Below are 19,522 nucleotides of genomic sequence, written 5' to 3'. Positions count from 1 at the left end.
TGTCAGCTCCACTTCTACTGAACTACGTTTCCTAAATCAAATGTCACTTTACTCTGAGCATCTTACTACAAGATAGGAAAGGAAGGAAGGAAGGAAGGAAGGAAGGAATGGGAGGGAAGGAAAATCCTGTTAGTTGTGTAAAAACACCTTGTTTTCCTTCAATTGTAATGAACGCTTCATGTTTAAGGTGGCGGAAGAAACAAACTTCATCCTCAGTGTTCTGACGCTTGTTTTTTATCACCAGCGTTTACTTTTACTTTTAGTGTCAATACTTGAAATACTTTTCACATCATAAAATGACTTCAGATACTTGAGCTCAGTAATGATCAGATACTTCAAGACTTTTACTCAGATAATATTCTAACAGGACACTTTAACGTCTACCAAGGTTATTTTCTGCAAAGGTATCTACTTTACTGAGGTGTGGCCTTCAGGGACTTCCTCCACAGAATATACAGCTGAAAATATTAGACCATTAATCGATTAGTTGTTGAGTTTTGGGGGGAAATGTCCCATAAAGTGCTGTTTTCAGCCTCTTGAATATGAATACATTCTGGTTTCATTTGTCTTATTCTGTGTTGTAAACTTTAAACATTGGATTTAGAATGATTGTCAGTGTGGCGTTGGAAATCGGCAGCAGTGTTTTTAATCTGAACCTGCAGCTTATTTTTCTTTCAACACAGAGGAAATACAAGTTAAAAAATCCAAGCTCAGCTGATGTATCTGTACCTAGGAATGTAATGTGTGTGTTTTTTAGAGTTGACTATATCACTGGAACAATTTGGAGATTAATTGAATAGTTTTTGGAAACTGATCAGGAACAATTTTGATGAGTTTTGGGGGGAAATGTCCCAAAAAGTACTGTTTTCATCCTCTTAGATATTTTCTGGTTTTATTTGTCTTGGTCTACGTAGTAAACTATGTGTATCTGGGGCCCGAGCACCAACCGAAGGCCGGGCGAAGGCCCTCTTGAAACTGAAGGAATTATTATTGTTATTTTTCTCCGAAAAGAAGTGCATTTTTGAAGGGCTTAGGGGGCTGGAAAACTCACGAAACTTTGCATACTTATGTAAACTGGCGAAAATTTACATCTGATATGGGTCTGGATAGCAGGAGCCAAAAAATGCCTCAGTAGCACCCCCTACAAAATTTTGAGGAAACACCCCCAAAGCTAGTTTAACCCAGGAGTACGGTCCCATGGTCAAACAGATTGACGAAAACTCAAGCTTCTAATAACTTTTCATCTTCAAGGTCTTGGGGTGGCACAGACCAAGGTTTGAAGTCGATCAGATGAAATCTCTAGGACTAGTTCGTTCATTTAGGACCCCTGGGGTTTAGGATCCCTCTCTAGTAAACTATGTATAGTTGGATTTGGAGAAGTTGGGGATTGGAAACTGACAGCAACCTGCAGACTATTTTTAGTCTGTGTAAGAAGAAAGAAACACTGATGCTTGTTTTCTCCACTAAACCCACGAGCAACAAAGTGTCAGCAAGGTCCGACATCACTGGAACAATTTGGAGATTAATCGATGAGCTGTCGGAACAATTTTGACAAGTTTTGGGGAGAAAATTTACAGTTTACATCTTATTAAATCTGAATAATTTCTGGTTTTATTTGGCGTACTTTGTGCAGCTAACTTTAAATATTTGGATTGTCACTTTTAGGGCTGATATTTGGCAGCAGCATTTCGATCATGCAGCTGCTGAATATAAACGTGCAGCTGTGTTTTTACTCTGTGCAGAAGGAACTAAGGAACTCAGCGTATGTACAGGCGCTTCTTTTCTCCACTAAACCCATTAAGAACCAAGTGTCGATGTCACTGGAACAATTCGGCAAAGAATCAATTAGTTATTGGATCAATTTTAACGAATTTTCGAGGGGAATTTCGTCCTCTTCCATAGGAATCATGTCTGGTTGTATTTGTCTTAGTCTGTGCAGTAAACTCTGCTGATCTGACGTCTCTGTACCTCCAGATGTGACCTGTGTTTCTGCAGCTTTTGCATGTGTCTCTGGTGAATCTTAAAAGACGCAGGAGCTGTTTTTTTCCTCCTGTGGCTTCGCTGGATTTACTCCCAAAGCCACTGATGCTTCTTTTCTCCACTAAACCCACAAGGACCAACTGCCCCGGGGCCACATGGCGTAATTGGTGTGGACTTGTTGTTTTGTGGGATAAGAGACTTTTGAGTCGTCACAGCGGGGCGTTTTACTCACTTCCAATTCACATTTATCGCTCCCTGCGTGCCAGACTCCTCTCCGTCCTCTCCTTTCTCCTCTCAGTCATTAACGTGTGCACAGATTTAGCAGAGAATCAGAGCTGCAATCAGCGGCGAGGAGCGAACGGGCCTGCGGGGGTGGAAATGTGTGAAAGTGACAGAAAGGCGCTCGGGGCAGGATGAAAGTGACATCCCCATCACAGGTTTGGGAAGCCTCCATGTCATCCTGAATAATGTGAAGGGCCCCATTATTTCTTCACATCTTTTCAGTCCCCGCTGCTCCCTGACTGCTGGAACTCTTCATCCTGCACAATGGCAAATGCACTAAAACTTTTTTTCTGATGCAAATGAACGCAAGCGGCCATTCAGCGGCAGAGAAGCCTCCTCTGGGGCGAAGAGGGGGGACCAGCCTGCAGGTTCTTACATCTGCATCACTCTGCTCTGCGTTGGTTTAAACCTAAAAAGTGACGCTTTAGTTTTTATATGCAAGAAAACACCTTTAAACATGTGAGGCCTTTTTGTGCAGCTGCAAAAATAAATAAATAAATATTTAATTTAAACCTTTTTAAATGAAAATCAACTCAAACTGTGACTCATAAAAATAATACAAGACTTAAATTTCCTTGTAAAGCTAAATAAGGAAGCTGTGTGTGTGCGTGTGCAGGCTGCTTCACTACACAGCATCTTAAATATCAGGTTGCAGATTCCAGGAATTCCAGAGTCGGTGTAAAAAGCGAGAAAATGACTGGTTTAATTCATTCAGTGTGTCCTGACAATACTGCTTAAAATCCTCTTTACTGAGTCTGAGCTCCAAGTCACTGCGTTAAATAATAAATAGATTAATTCTAGTAAATATTTTGGAAGGATTTAAAGAATAAATACGCGTAAAGTGAGTTTATTAGTTTGAGAAATATTATTTTAAAGGATACAAAGCAGCATTAAATGCAAGAATCTCATCTTGGATTTAATTAAACGTATAAAGTGATAAAGATATAGAAGTCTGGTGTTTTGTTTTTGGATGAACGAGCACTCAAACTCTCAGTTTCCAGCCTCAGCGCAGGATAAAGCCGCAGTTGTCTCCGGGAGCACATGGCCAACACCGACCCAACTCACCCAAAGTGTCCCCTCGTCTCCTCCCGAGCGTGCGGACAGCTCTCTTCTCCTCCTTCTCCTCCTTCTCCTCTCTTCACTCCTCAACTTTCAAACTTCTCAGAAGCAGAAATCCTCCCGTGACAAACATGAGGTCCCATCGACAGGACGCGCGTAATTTTTTGGGGGAAAAGTCCTTCTCCAGAGTCAGAGTGCGCGCCTCGGCATGGATGCGTAAAAGAAAAAGGAAAAAGAAAGTTCATTTGTCTGCGTCGCTGCGCATCACGGATCCGTCACTTCGCACAAACACCGAGGAGACTTTCACAAGTGAGGAGGCGCAACTTTCCCCACCCGTCGGGTGTTTGGCCGGGATGCTGCGGAGCTTTGGAGACTCCGGGATGCGCTGTTTTTCAGCTCCCTCCCCTCTCTGCGCTTAACTTCCTCCCCTCCTTCTCCCTCTGACCCCCCCTAACCTTCCTCCCTCCCTCCTCCTCTCTGTGTCCGGACAAACCCTCATCACCGCTGTCCGATCATTGAAACACCCTTTAATACTCAATATAATCAATAACCTACTAAAGATAATTGATTATGCGTGAGACAGGCGACTTTAAACTAAGAAAAAAAAATAATTTATACAGAGCCTCAAAAATAAATGAAATGCCATCACTTGCGGTAAAAATAAATAAATAAATAAATAAATAAATTTAAAAAATGAATTAGTGGAAATATTGCTGGTTATATTTCTATAGTTTATTTCTTTATATTTATATATATTTTGTGACACTTATTGTTCGTTAATGCACCCATGCAAAACGTCCTGATTGCATCATCTTACATAAATAAATGCTGAATCAATCGAACATATTGATTATCAGTTACAGTTTATCCTCTGCTCTTTTCCAAAATCAAAATATTCCCCGCTGTATTTATGACACAAAATTATTCACTTCACTGCACTTTAACCTGAATTAATTCACTTGATTCATCAGATAATAACAAATAATAACTCTTTATCTGAAAGTTTCAGCTGTTTAAATTAAAGATGTCTGAGGGAAGTGATGCAGCGTAACTGTGACTCTGCAGAAATATAAACCACAAAAACCTTGAGACACTGAAGCACAGTCAGGTTAGAATAAGAATAATACATACTGGACTGTGTTACAGATAATGCAGAGATACTGCAGGACATTATAAAGCACAAAAATACTATAAATATATATTTTCATACTTGTTTAAACTCTTTGTTGCAAAATATTTACTTGAGAATCACAGAACATCAGCTGTGATGTTTCCTCATGTTTGTCCTTTAGCTGCTGCGCTTGGTTCAAATGCAATGTACTTTAATTTCATCAAACAGCTGAAGTCCAGGTTTCAAATGAAACACTGACCTCTGCTGGCAGTGTGCGGGTACTGCAGGCCCATCTCTGCCATCACGTGCAGGTCTTCTGGGGTCTCACTTAGAAACACTGCAGGCGAAGTTGTGATCTATGAAAACAGAGACATGCTTATGAGCATTTTGGAGACAGGAAGTTGGCGACGCAGATGTGACGTGGAGGCCTGATATGCACCATTTTCGGCTTTCGTCCATGCGTATATTTCCGGTATGGATCTGACACATTGTTTTACAAATTACACCCAAGATCGTAAGTGTAGATTTCAGGGGGGACGAAGGGGACATCCATGTTTAGAATTTAATGTTTGACCTCCCGAATAAAAACATGAAAGTGGCAGACTTTTATTTTGTTAAGGCGACAAAAGTCTGAGTAGGTTGAGCAGAAGGGGCGGTGGATGGATCCAACAACCTCCGACTTCCAACCATCATTCTAAAGCCAAACTCTGTTCCGTACAGAAATCTGAAAAACGGAACATCAGAATGATGAAGAAAGGTGACTTTGAACGTGGCATGGTTGTTGGTGCCAGACGGGCTGGTCTGAGTATTTCCTGGGATTTTCAGCACAACCATCTCTAGGGTTTACAGAGGATGGTCCCAAAAAGAGAAAATATCCAGTGAGCCAAAATGCCTTGTTGATGCCAGAGGTCAGAGGAGAATGGCCAGACTGGTTCAAGATGATAGAAAGGCAACAGGAAGTCAAATAAGCACTGGTTCCAACCAAGGTGTGCAGAAGAGCATCTCTGAAGCAACAACACCTTGTCCAACCTTGAAGCAGATGGGCTACAGCAGCAGAAGACCACACCAGGTGCCACTCCTGTCAGCTAACAACAGGAAACTGAGGCTACAATTCACACGGGTTTTCTCACCAAAACTGGACAATAGAAGATTGGAAAAACCACATTCAGATGGAAGCATGGATCCATCCTGCCTTGTATCAACGCTTCAGGCTGCTGCTGCTGCTGGTGTAATGGTGTGGGGGAGATTTTCTTAGTACCAACTGAGCATGGTTTAAACACCACAGCCTACCTGAGTATTGTTGCTGAGCGTGTCCATCCCTTTATGACCACAGTGTACTATTTTATCTTTAACAGATAAGCTGACACATTATTCGTCCTTCATTTTCAAAGGTTCCTGATATAAAATATTGAATAATGTTGACCTTAATTTATTTTGTTTTTATTTATTCTAATTCTATTTTTCATTTATTTACTCATTATTATTTAATTATTCTTATTTTTTTTTTTTATTGAAACTCTGTGAGGCCCATATTGACCTTTATTCATAACGTCTGCACAGGCACACATATGATAAAAACATTTGTAAGGATTCTGAGGATCAGAGTTGTCATGGACACTGAGCCTGACACTTGGTGGAAAACAGCGTCCTCTAGTGGACGAACTATATAATGACAACACTCACTGAGCTCTTGTGTGAGTGTCAGGCAGGTTTTTGCTCTGGAATATAATAGTTTATTTTCTATCATCAGGTTTCGACTCAGCAGCTAAAAATAATTCAGATATACTGCACATAGTTTAAATAGTATTCTGATCTAAAAAAGTCAAAATTTAAACCAGCTGATGAGGTGATGAAGACGTACTACTGACATATTATGATCCTTTGTAGATGGAAAAGTATTAGTGACAAAATGTACTTAAAATATCAAATAATAAAAGTAGTGATGATGCAGAGTGGCTTTTATTTATTTTTTTAAATTATTATTTCTAATTTCTGTTTTTTACAATTTCATTTCTATTTATTTTTTAGTTTTTAGTTTTTTAGTTTTTTAGTTTTAGTTTTTAGTATTTTATTTTTTTAGTTTAGTTCTGTGTTTTTTTTAATACACATACATTATTTTAATTTAATATTCATACTTAATGAATATAAAATATTCATAAACCTTTATATATATATATATACACACACTTATTTATTTTTTTAGTCATTATATATTTATTTTACTCATGATGCAGAGTGGCTTCCTCCAGACTTAATTTTATCTCTATCTATCTATCTATCTATCTATCTATCTATCTATCTATCTATCCGTCCGTCCGTCCGTCCGTCCGTCTATCATCCATCCAAATTTAAAACAAAAAATACATTTTATTTAATATTATTTTACTCATGATGCAGAATATCTTCCTCCAGACTTTTATTCATTTTTAAAAATTTTAATTATTTTTGCATTTTTTTTCTGTGTGTATATTTTTTAATTTTATTTTTTATTCATTCAATTTTATTCTTTATATTTTTACTTGCTCATAATTATTTTATTTTTTATTTTATTTTGTTTTTATTATTTTTTTATTTTATTTTATTTATTATTATTATTATTATTATTATTATTATCATACTCTCATCTCCATGCAGAGTACAAGCTTTTACCCACAGGCAGGCGATACATGATGCCCAAATTTAAACTGAATCCTTTTAAAAATTAATTTGTGCCAAAGTCAATTAACATTTTAATTAATGTTGCTTGATGCGTTAGAGTTTGTGTTGTGCTTTGTCTCTGGTGCTCTGTTCTGTGCTGCTGTTATGTCCGATATTGTTATGTGAAGTATGTATTTTTATGTTTTTTTTTTATGGTTATTGCTTTTCATTTGTTCTGGACTGTTATTGTAAAGCAGCAATATTCAGGCAGCTCCTGAGTCCAAGACAACTCTCCCCATGAGGACAAGAAAGTGTATGGTACGGTATCGTGATATTCCTACATGTATCATACTGGTTTCTTTACTAGTGTTAATGGCATTTAATTGGTGCAGCACATTGAGATAAATTTAACTCTTTATAATATATTCAATTTAAATATATACTGCAGTTTGAATATAATACATATTAAAAAAAGGTCTGTTGGAGCCACCTGCTGGTGTGCAGCAAAGAGCAAATCTGAAACCCTTTGAATTTATATTAAAAAAAGGCAGAACACAATAAAACACTTGTCAAATTACACAAATCTCAAGTTATTTGAATAGAAGATAGTCTCTACAAAATTTAAACTGAACTTTAAAATTTGCTTTTACCTTTAAAATATTTTTAAAAACATATAAATATTGAAAAATATAAATTTTGAAAAGAAAAACTGAAGCTTTATTTGTGCAAAAATCTCTTGTGCTTGCCTCGTCTCTTACACGTCATAAAATATTATTTTCATGTGGAAGCGCTGGCCTGTGAATCTGTGGTGAAACAATAAAATAACTTTATACTCCTGGAAGAATAAAAGACCATCTGCAGCCGGATCACAGACACCATCAGTGCGGCCGTCCGGCTCAAGTGCACGACGATGAAATGAGTGAAATGAAATGAAAATAAAACATGGAAGTGAAATCATAACTGTTAAAGTATGATGGTATCACTTGTGCCGCTGCCATATGGAAATAATCTTACCTCCGAGCAACAATAATATTAAATGTCTTTTAAAACTGTCGCGTGAGAAATCTTTTCCCCCATCTCGCCATCTGATACTGATGACTTCCACAGAGCTGCTCGCGAGACGTTACTGTGGTGGTGTCTGTTCCCAGTGTGGGAGAAACTGGAAATGTGCCTTATGAGGGGTTTATTCATGTACGTCAGAGCGGCTGCACATAAAGTCCATCAGCTGACACACAACACTCAGCGAGGAACTGAAAGGATTACATTATTATATCTTCAATCTGTTACCTTCATTGTGACAGCGTGTTGTTTACTACGTTTCCCAGAGTGCCCTCCTACAACTGGCTGTTTTAGGTGCAGAAATGATCTCTGGTGTTTCCTGTTCTCTGGTGATTTTTCTCTCTGTGTTATTGCTGAACATCACAGTGTCAATTGCAGCTTGCAGCAATTTTATCATGACGTAGTACATGAGTTGACTTTGTCACTGGGAAGTGGAGGGGATTGTGGATGGTGTGACACCTTGGCGAGACGCCTGCCAAGCTGCAGACCACTGCTCAAGACCAACAAACAGCAAAACTGGTTGTTTTATAGCTGTTTTTCTAGCAGCTGTTTAACCACCAAACATGGCCGTTTGTTGCACCCTGTCACTGTTGATTCAGCAGCTTTATAATCACCAAAATCGGGTTTTTTGTAGCAACATGTCACTGCTTTTCCAGTTGCTGTTTAAACATACAGATATGAGTGTTTTGTAGCAACTTCTCACTGTTTTCCAGTTGCTCTTCAGTCACCAAAAGTGGATTATTTGTTGCAACCTGACTTGTTTTTCTAGCTGCTGTTTAGCCACCACACCAAACGTGAGCATTTTGTAGCAACTTGTCACTGCTTTTCCAGCTGCTGTTTAAACATACAAATATGAGTGTTTTGTAGCAACTTGTCACTGCTTTTCCAGCTGCTGTTTAACGTTTAACATACAAATATGAGTGTTTTGTAGCAACTTGTCACTGCTTTTCCAGCTGCTGTTTAAACATACAAATATGAGTGTTTTGTTGCAACATGTCAGTGCTTTTCCAGGTGCTGTTTAAACATACAAATTTGAGTGTTTTGTAGCAACTTGTCACTGCTTTTCCAGCTGCTCTTTAAACATACAAATATGAGTGTTTTGTAGCAACTTGTCACTGCTTTTCCAGCTGCTGTTTAAACATACAAATATGAGTGTTTTGTAGCAACTTGTCACTGCTTTTCCAGCTGCTGTTTAAACACACAAATATAGGTGTTTTGTAGCAACATATCACTGCTTTTCCAGCTGCTCTTCAGTCACCAAAAGTGGATTATCTGTTGCAACCTGACTTGTTTTTCAAGTGGCTGTTTAGCCACCAAACGTGAGCGTTTTGTAGCAACCTGTCACTGTTGTTCCAGCAGCTTTATAATCACCAAAATTGAGTCTCTTGTAGCAACATGTCACTGCTTTTCCAGCTGCTATTTAAACATACAAATATAGGTGTTTTGCAGCACCTTGTCACTGTTGTTCTAGCAGCTTTGTAATCACCAACATTTGGTCTTTTCCAAAACTATCTTTTCAAAACTGGGTGTTTTGTGGTAACTTGTTACTGTTTTTCCAGCACTTTGAGATTGCTAAAATGTAAAGTGCAATACAAATAAAATGTATCATTATTATTATTATAATTAGCTGTTAAGCCTCCATGGTTGGGTGTTTTGTATAGACCAGTCACAGATTTTCTAGCAAATTTATAGCCATCAAAAGCAGGTGTTACGTAGCAACCTTCCACTGTTTTTCTAGAGGATTGATAGTCACCACAAGTGGTTGTTTTGTGGTGACTTATAGCTCGGCTAATCAGTCAAGTCTGGCTTCTTGTCTTGTCTAAGTATACATGCACAAGAGAAAATCGAATTTCTGACCATGTATGTCTGACTCCACCTCAATAGGCAGCGCTGTGTCCTTTTCAATATTGTGCATATTGAACTATCTGGTAGACCTGAAGAGGACGGTGATGAAGATGGCGGAGCATGAATGTAGTCTCCTCGTCCGTCCAGAAGTGCGTCTTCTGCTTCTCGGTCACCGTGGTGTTTGTTTGTTTGTTTTTCCGAGTTACTGCACTGCTGCTACGTCATCTCCTTCTTCTTCCGGGTGAAAGCCCACGAAAGAAGAAGTGGCGTATGCGCCGAGTCCGACTACAGTTGGACTGAGTGGATACATGGAGCAATAGTTCAGTTTTCAATCAAATTACCTAGATGTGTTAGTCGAGCTACGGATAGTCCAGCTTCAGTCAGACTAAGCTGTTTACATGCATTTAAAAGTCCAGCTTCAGTCGGACTAAGCCAATAATTCAGTTTTCTCAAGCTGCATGTAAACGTACTGAGTGTTTTTCCAGCTGCTCCACAGTCACCAAAACTGGGTGTTTTGTGGTAACTTGTTATAGTTTTTCCAGCAGCTGTTTAGCCTCCAGACATGGGTGTTTTGTAGCAGCCCGTCACTGCTTTTCCAGCTGCTGCTTAAACTTGCAAACGTGGGTGTTTTTGCAGAAACCAGTCGCTGATTTTCTTGTGGTTTTGTAGCCACCATAAGCTGGTGTTATCTAGTGACCCGTCACCGTCTCACCTGCCACTCTTCAGTCACCAAACGTGTTGTTTTGTAGCAACCTGTCACTGTTTTTCAAGCAATTTATAGCCACCAAATATGTTTTTTTAAGGGATCCATGGCTGTTTTTCCAAACGTTTTATAGTTACCAAAAACGGGTGTTTTGGAGCAACTTGTCACTGTTTTTCCAGCGGTGTTTAGCCACCAAAAATGGACGTTTTGTAACACCCCATCTCTGTGTTTCCAGCAGCTTTTTAGCCACCAAACTTGGAAATATTTTGCTGCTAGAAACTGACCTGTCTTTTAATGTGTCCCCTAACAATATCACCATCTAAAATGTAGATAATAGAATACAATGACAACACATCATTTAACTCATATTAACTATGTGTAAAAGACAATGTGAGTAGTGAGTAGATTTTTGTGATTATTTCCAGAAGTCAGTTTATTTCCTGAACATCATTAACAAGAAGCCGCTGTTATCCCGAACTGTAATATGTTTGGAAATGAAACTCATTATCGTGACATGTTAGTAATGAAAGTACCTGGTGGTACCTGTGTGACCGCTCTGATGTTTGACTCTGTCCACATCTGTCTCGGTCTCAGCTGTGACTCGTCTGCTCTAGTCTTTAGCTCGTCTGTCTCAGAAAACACATGTTAGACGACTCCTTGACCTTTAATATCCGCTGAGTTTATATGGTCCGTCCCCCCTGCTCCTTTGCCTCCCCTACTCCGATGCGTATTAAATCAGATATGCCGAATAGAGGAACAACGCCGCCCCCCTCGCCACCTCTTACTTAACCCTCTGTGACCTCAGGTTTTCCTAAGTAAATTGATTTAGACCCGAGTCTCCACTGTGTTTGCTATGACTGACTGGGCGGCTTTATTGACCTTAATAAAAGGGGAGCAGATTAATATACAGCCCCCGTCTCGGTGTTGTTTCACATGGGCGGGTTGACGACATCAGTGTCAGGAGAAACAGGAAGGGGCTACGTGTGAAAGAGGTTGAACAGCTCCGTTCTTTGGTTCGAAGGCAGATAGTGAGACCACAGGTTAGTCCTCATTAACACGGAGAGCTGATGACAGGCTGCTTTGTTCTGACTGCAGATCAACAAGCTCCGAGTGTAAGTCTACAGCAGGAGTTTTCAATGTTTGATTGAGGGCTGCACAGGAAGTCCTAGGAGTTGTAATTAGTCTCATAATGGCATTTTAATCAGGAGACATCAGGTGACTGGAATAAAGATGGTGCACAGATTAACAGGTGATGTGATGAATATGAATTGGCAGAAAGTCTTTGGTACTTGGACTCCCGAGGGAGATTTGCAATGAAGCGGCATCTGAGCAGCAGCAAGACAAATCCCCCCAGGGAGTCGAGGTACTGGTTGTTGTGGTGACTGATGACTCTGAGATTGAAGGCTGATGAGGACTGAACTTTTGCTAGAGCTTAATTGCTTGACTGGCCATCCGTGCCAACCCTCCTGTTTTTCCCGGGTGGTGGGGTTTGAGGGGTGCATCAGAGTTTGGGGGTCTCTGTCCTCCAGTGATCGTGAGCCTCCTGTTCTGCCTCACTCAGGCATTCAGGACCCAGAAGTGTGTGGGCAAGGGAGGACATCCTGCTGTGGGTCCTTGGGGTGGTCCAAGCATACAGCCTGGCCTCCTCTTTCTCTCCTGGTACTCTACAGTCAATCAAGTCTCACTCCGAAATCACTGAATACTTGATCAGTGACTTCTGGCAACAGACACCGACAGAAAAACATCCTTTCACATCGGCATGATACACTTGGCACCTGGCGGCATCAGGGGGAAACATGGCTGGACAACACCGTAAGTTAAGGATGCAAAAGTCTGAGTAGGGTGGGTTGGCTGGGTGGTGGAAGGCTCCAACAACCACCGGCCTTCACCCAGGAGGCCTGTGTTCGCTTCCTGTATGGTTGTAAAGCAAAACCCTGTTCTTTTGTCCTAAACCCAACCACGTGCTTTTGTTGCTGAAGGAAAAAAAAAAGTCAATTTGCGGTGTTGTACTGACGTCTGGTGTTGTTGGACCCATTCACCATCCCTCCCACCCGCCCTACAGGGACTTTCTAGGTCCTTAAGTTGTTGCCGTAAGTTAATCAATGACCGAGCGGCAGTGTTTGATGACTTCAGAATGAGAACCGTTTGGTTCTGTTTTTTAAGTTGACAAGGAGCACCCGAACGCACCATTTGTATCAGTCTCTGCGAGGTCCTGAGGTTCAGTGTGACCTCCCTCACCCCCGAGGGACAAAAAAGGAGATGATTCAACTTTTGTTCTGTGGCTTTTTCTGGTTTAATAAAGCAAGACAGAACTTTTCACAATGCGAAGTTTTCCTGTCAGTAAGTATTTAAAGTCGTTTGAGTCCTTGTTAGTTTCTTGTTCACATTGTCTCGTGCTTTATTTGGTGACTATCTTTTTGTCATTTTTCATGAAGCGAGGGTAAAAGGAGTGTTTTTCTGCGGAGGACACTTCACTCTTTATCAATTAAAATAAATGATTGCAGCGTTTCTTTCTCCATTAACTGGCGGGGGACACGATTTTGAATCCCATGTTTGACACTAATAGTTTGACAATCTGCCCTCCGCCTCCGTCACCCATTCATCGAAACCAGCAGCCCCAAAAGTTCCCATGCTGAGTTGGGTGCCGCTTGTATGTAAATGTGTGTGTTAATGCGTGTGTGTGTGTGTGTGAGTGTTTGTCTGCTGGCTGCAGGCCAACAGAAATCTGTCAGTCTTTTAGAGACCCATCAGCCTCTGTCCGGCGGGACAATGAAGTCGACACAGACTCCCCTGCCGTCTCCGCCCGTCTCGCTGTCTGACTAACTGATGACACAGATTCATTCACACTCAGCAGGTCTGAGGCCGTTTATCACTTTTTCCTCACTTAGCCCATTTGTGACGACGATGCCAATCCCAGCTCTAAAAAACAGCAGCCTGAAAGTTCAGTCTGAACGTTTGAAACCTCGACTCCAGGTCCACTTACTGGCTTCTTCCAGAGCTTTTTATGGCATCTACATGGATGGAGTTTACCTGGTCGTCTTGAACTGTAGATGCTTTGCTTTTCATTTTCCCAAAAACCTTCCCAAAAATGTTATTCTTGTCCTGAACAAAACAATCCCCACTCAAAGTCCACTACTCGCATCCTTTTTATGCCAAATAGTTTTTCCAGCACAGAAGTTTGTTTGTTTCTTCTTCTTCTTCTTGTTTGTAACTTAAGAGAATGTGAGCAAAAGTTAGTTATCTTGTGGGAAGAAATTTTCTTGAGGGAACAAGTTATTATCTTGTAGAAACAAGTTGTTTACTTCTGGGAATAACTTATTATCCTGTGGGAGCAAGTTCTTATCTTGCGTGCACAAGTTAATGCCTTGTAGAAACAAGTTGTTTACCTGTGGAAACAAGTTATTTTGTGGAAACAAGTTGTTTACCTGTGGAAACAAGTTATTTTGTGGAAACAAGTTGTTGTGGAAACACATTCTCTATCTAGTGTGCACAAGTCAATGTCTTGTGGGAATAAGTCAATTATTTTCATTATCTTGTGGCAACATGCTATTTTGTGAAAACAAGTTGTTATCTTGTGGAAACACGTTACTATCTAGTGTGCACAAGTTAATGTCTTGTGGCAACAAGTTGTTTACCTGTGGGAACACGTTATTTTGTGGAAACAAGTTGTTGTGGAAACACATTCTCTATCTAGTGTGCACAAGTCAATGTCTTGTGGGAATAAGTCAATTATTTTCATTATCTTGTGGGAACACGTTATTTTGTGGAAACAGGTTGTTATCTTGTGGCAACATGTTACTATCTAGTGTGCACAAGTTAATGTCTTGTGGGAATGAGTTAATTATTTTGTGGAAACAAGTTGTTATTTTGTGGTGACACGTTACTTTCTAGTGTGCGCAAGTTGATTTCTTGTGGAAACACGTTATTTTGTGGAAACAAGTTGTTTACCTGTGGGAACAAGTTATTTTGTGGAAACAAGTTGTGATCTTGTGAGTTGTTATCTTGTGGAAACACTTTCTTTATCTTGGGTGTGCAAGTTAATGTCTTGTGGAAACAAGTTCTTATCTTGTAGGAACACGTTATTTTGTGGAAACAAGTTGTTATCTTGTGGAAACACGTTACTATCTAGTGTGTGCAAGTTAATGTCATGTGGGAACAAGTTATTATCTTGTAGGAACACGTTATTAATCTTGTTCCCAGAACATAATTAACGTGTGCACACTAGTATAGAAATTATCACCTTCCAGGCCTTAAAGGTCTACGTAGGACACAGTGTTCCAGCAAAGAGAAAAATGAGTTATCTAGAGAGAAACTGTGAGGGAGCCCAGTTTGAGTGCACTAACTAAACCATGTGTAAACGTTGTTTCTGACTTTGACAGGTGCATTTACTCTTAATTGATTTCCTGTATAATCCACGTTCTAACTGCCGGGCAGCGCAGCCTGCCGGCTCCAGAGATTATCCTGCATTCAAAAGGTCACAGATGCTTCAGCCATCCAGCATTTTTCTTTCTCAAGTGTCCTTGTGCAAAACTCTGGAGCACTCAACCTGCACAAATTGTTCTGTATGAGGGCACCATGTAAATTCCTGTTGGCTCTGGGAGAACACGAAGACGTCATTCTCCGCACAAAGCGCGTAAAGCAGCCGGCTCTAACGGTCCCTGAGCTGATAAGTCTCTTTGTGCCCGTGAAGCCTTGCAGATGGGAGCGTGTTTTGCTCTGGAGACCGTCCGTTCTCATGTCTGACATCATGTATGGGAACACTTGTCTCAGCCGACTGGACGCACGTGGCCCTCTCCAAAACCCAGTGACACGCCAACAATGCATGTCAGCGTTGTCGTCCAGGCTCTCGCGGGCTCCACGCTGGGCAAAGCCTCGGGAAAGTCACACTCAAGTGATCTGAGAGGAGATGAATGTCAAGTGCAGAGTGGGGTCCCCTCGCGGAGGTCCCGTCACATCTGACCAGTCCCATCGCCCTGTTCTCACTGGAGTGGGTGCTGGTTTGGTTCACATTGGTCTTTGTGGCCTGCGTTGGAGAAGTGAATGTTTGGGTTTGGTCCGACATCCTTCCTCCTCCTTATGGCAAAGATTAATTTGATGCTTACGGTAAGTTGTAAAATATCGACAGCAAATTGTAGTATTTCCTTTGTGTTGAGTGAAAGCTTCATTACAGCATCAAGCATCAAAAAGATTTCTTTGATATGGAGTTTAGAGGGCAACACAGGGGTTTTGATGAGGTCGTCTCTTTTTGATTATTTTTCATGCATGTGCAAAAGAAAGCCCTGAAAGTCCTCCAAACGTTTCTCCAATTTGGGAGCAACAATCATTTATGAGAGACAACATTGCCACCATTTGCGATGTGTGTTTAAGCTCACAATTCATGTTTTGTGAAATGGCCCTCAGGTTATTGGCTTCTGTAAGTAAGTAAGAAAAAAAAAAGTTTTAGATAAATTCATATTTAAAAATGCGAGGAAAGTGGCAACAAAAATTCTCTAATATTTTTATGCCAACATGTCTGCAACAACATGGCCGGAGGCATTAAGTTCACTGGTTGTCCATCCGCCCATCCATCCTAAGAAACACCTTTCAAGAATTTCTTCAAATTTGGCACAAATGTCAACTTGGACTCAGAAATGAACTGAACTAGGTTTTTGTGGTCAAAGTCAAGGTCACAATGACCTTGGATCTGCTTCATTCGTGTGAACATGATATCACAAGAAGACATTAAGAGAGTTTCTTCAAATTTGGCACAAACGTTCATTTGGACTTAAGAATGAACTGATTAGAATTTGGTGGTCGAAGGTCAGAGGTCACTGGGACCTCATAAAACATGTTTTTGGCTATTACTCAAGAGTTTATGCACCAATTTAGCACAAACAGCCACATGGACTTCACGGATATGTTTTTGGCCATAAGTCACGAATTCTAGGGCTAATCTTGATTCTTGAAATGTTATGAGGAGTGAGTCAGTGATAAAACCCTGGACAGACCCCGGCAGGTCCTCAGACCTCACTTTGGGAACCGCTGGGCTGCCACTTGTGTCACTAAACTCAGCACTTGTAAAAGCACCGCATGCCCTGCCTTTGTTTAGGCTGATGCAAGTGTGGGTACGTACCTGTGTGTGTTTTCTCCCTGCGGTGTCTCAGTCTGTTCGCTGGTCACATGCAGAACAGCAGTAATTGCAGCATTGTGTTTTAATTAGATCTGTGCACAGACCTTCATTCAAACACCGCCGTCCCTCACAAACCCTTCAATCAGCAGCCATTTTGTCAGCGACACGAACCTCGACTGTTTGACAGACGAAGCGGGGGCACTGCGCAACGTTATTAGCACTATTGTGCCGATGTACCGCATGTTGGGCTGTCATTCGTCCACACCGAGGCTGTGAATGAGGGACAGAAACCAGATTATAGTCCAGGGATGAAGGCAGGTTTGGCCCCATTGTGCTCCCACGTTGGGAAACGCTCGATCTGCAGCAGCAGGGCAGCTTCCTCTCAGCCATTGTTATTTGTTGAGGGGGTTCGTGGGAGGCTCAGGGCCCCCACAACTAAACCCGCCTGTGGATTTATAAACTGCGGGTGTCCCCTGCCTCAGTTCAGCGCCGTGGGCCCACACATGAGGGACGTGAGGTTGATGTGATGTTTCTATTTTCTTACTGTGATGTATCAAGGCACAGCTGATGGAGCCCTGTGCTTAAATGTGAAGCAAGAAGTCCAGTTTGAGTGGTAGATCCATGACAGTTTATCAAATGCTAAAACACATCACACAGGATTTGACCATAGCAGATACGGTTTGCCTTGTTTCAAGAAAGTTTAGGCACAAAAACCACTTGATGGTTTGGAAAGATCATATTTTGGCTTAAAGAGCCCGTCTCTGGGGGCACAATCCCAGAAACGCAGTGACGTCTTTCTCTTTTCGTGGCACTATCCCGACCAACTAGAAAATCACAGACATGTCTCACCAAAACACCCACGTTTGGTGCTAAAAATTCCACTGCGAACACATGCAGCTGTCTCACCTAGGTGTCACACCATTGACCATTCCCTCTACCTCCAGATGACGAAGTCACCTCAATTTAGAAACGTTGATATGAGTCCTATAAAACAAGCAAATATAACAGATTTGTGGGGCGCAGAAACGTGTGATGCCAACATTTTTTGTGGCGACTCAGCTGAAGCAAAAGTTAGAGCCAAGTGTGCGGCAGATGCTCAAACAATGGTCCGTCCATGCGTCTAACAATGAAGTGATTCGTATTTGGAGATGACCAGTACAAGCACCGCCTTCACCAACAGTTTTACCGTAAGAAATAAGGTAAGGTAAGGTAAGGTAAAACTTTAATGTTCCCGTGAGGCAATTAGAGATACAGACAAAAAACAAACTGAGTAGAACAATTCCATGATTGCCCTATCTACATTGAAACTTCAGCTTCCTTATAACGAACAGGTGTTGCCTTCTTACGGACGCTGTCAGTGTTCACGTCAAAATTCAACTTGTCATCTAAGATCCTTGATGGCACAAGGAGCAGGAAGACAGGGAGCACTGGAGGTGTTTTTTAAGGTTCCCTGATGGAGAACCACTTCTCTAACCCGGCATGTCCCACGCTGAAAAACAACGTCACGGGCAGACAGGATGATATACCACAAAAGTGGTGTTAAAGTTCTTAAAATGTCTCCGATAGTACCAGTTTGGCAATCAAGAAAAGGGTTTTCTGGGATCACTTTGTATTTTTCTTTAATAGTTTGTGGATCTGCACCTCATTATTAGTTTTTTGTCGACATATTTTCTGATAACTATCAAACAAACTGCATTTGTGGGGGGAATCAGAGCGATGCTTATGTAACCGTTACACAAATTCTGAGCGAGCGTACATAACGATATCTGTTTTCCTTCAGTGTAATTTTCCACTTTCCTGATTTGGCTCCGTGTTGACGGGCTCAGTACATCCCTTCACACCAGGATTATTTGTCCTGCAGCAGCTCAGTCACCAAACCCGATGGATCCACCGAGCAGAGAAAGCAAACAGCTCCAAACCCACAACACATTCACACCTGAACAAACTCACATCCAGCTTCTTCTTCAGGCCGACGGCCTGTTTTGAATGTTCTGCTGGCTAGAGGAGCTTTCGTCGGAGGCGGAATTAAAGTTGACCCAAGCTTTTGTTACGGTGTGAAGGCCGGCTGGGTTAATTCTGCGTGACACTGTGCAGGACCTCAGCGGAGAGGATGTGAGTTTGGCTCAGGAAAGAAAACCACTTAGAGGGACATCAGTGCTGATGTGCTCATGTTTGACCAGCAGCAGCTTTCAGCCACTAGAGGTCAGTAAGCAGCTGTGGGCTGAAAACAAAACTCCCTCCTGTCTATGAAGACAGCACTGAACTTGAAGATTCAGAGCTTTGACTCCCAGTGCATCCTACATTGAGTTCTTTCATGTCTGACATCCCACTCTGTCTGAGAAAAGAAATAAGGATCCATCTGACATTTTGAAGAGTTGTTTAAAGAAAATATGTCCATTACAGGAAGAGAAATTCTTCAGACATAATCACATTTAAATCATACTACAGGCTGATGCAGTCACGTGAGGACTACTGTAATGTGCTCTTTAGTCCTACATGTAGTTCTTGCTAAAAGGCTGCAACCACACCCAAGTTTTCTTATTTTGGCGGGGCAGTAATTACAAATATCAGTTGTTTTTTGTTGTTATTTCCATCAGATCCCATAAGTTTTTAAATATAGGCCTCTGTGTTACTTTGTGGTATTTGCAGAACAGAAAGAAGCACAGTTTCAAGATTAGAGTCACCAATTCAGTATCTGACCAAATGTCTCCCCTTCTGTTCCTGAGATATGACATTT

At 41.2% G+C, this 19,522-nt stretch overlaps 1 protein-coding gene across 1 annotated transcript in view; it reads right to left on the bottom strand.

The window, feature by feature from the left end:
* The window catches only part of LOC125884805 (zinc finger protein GLI2-like), a 108,507-nt gene extending 104,813 nt beyond the window's left edge, over positions 1-3,694 (bottom strand). The window contains exon 1 of the mRNA XM_049570044.1: positions 3,328-3,694. The gene's annotated coding sequence lies outside the window, so the exon portion shown is untranslated. The remainder of the gene's footprint in view (positions 1-3,327) is intronic.
* Positions 3,695-19,522: the final 15,828 nt, after the last annotated feature.

Source organism: Epinephelus fuscoguttatus, linkage group LG24 (genome assembly GCF_011397635.1).
Source record: "Epinephelus fuscoguttatus linkage group LG24, E.fuscoguttatus.final_Chr_v1".
Taxonomy (NCBI): domain Eukaryota; kingdom Metazoa; phylum Chordata; class Actinopteri; order Perciformes; family Serranidae; genus Epinephelus; species Epinephelus fuscoguttatus.
The sequence above is the reverse complement of the archived record's forward strand: the minus strand, read 5'-3'. Positions and strand labels throughout refer to the sequence as shown.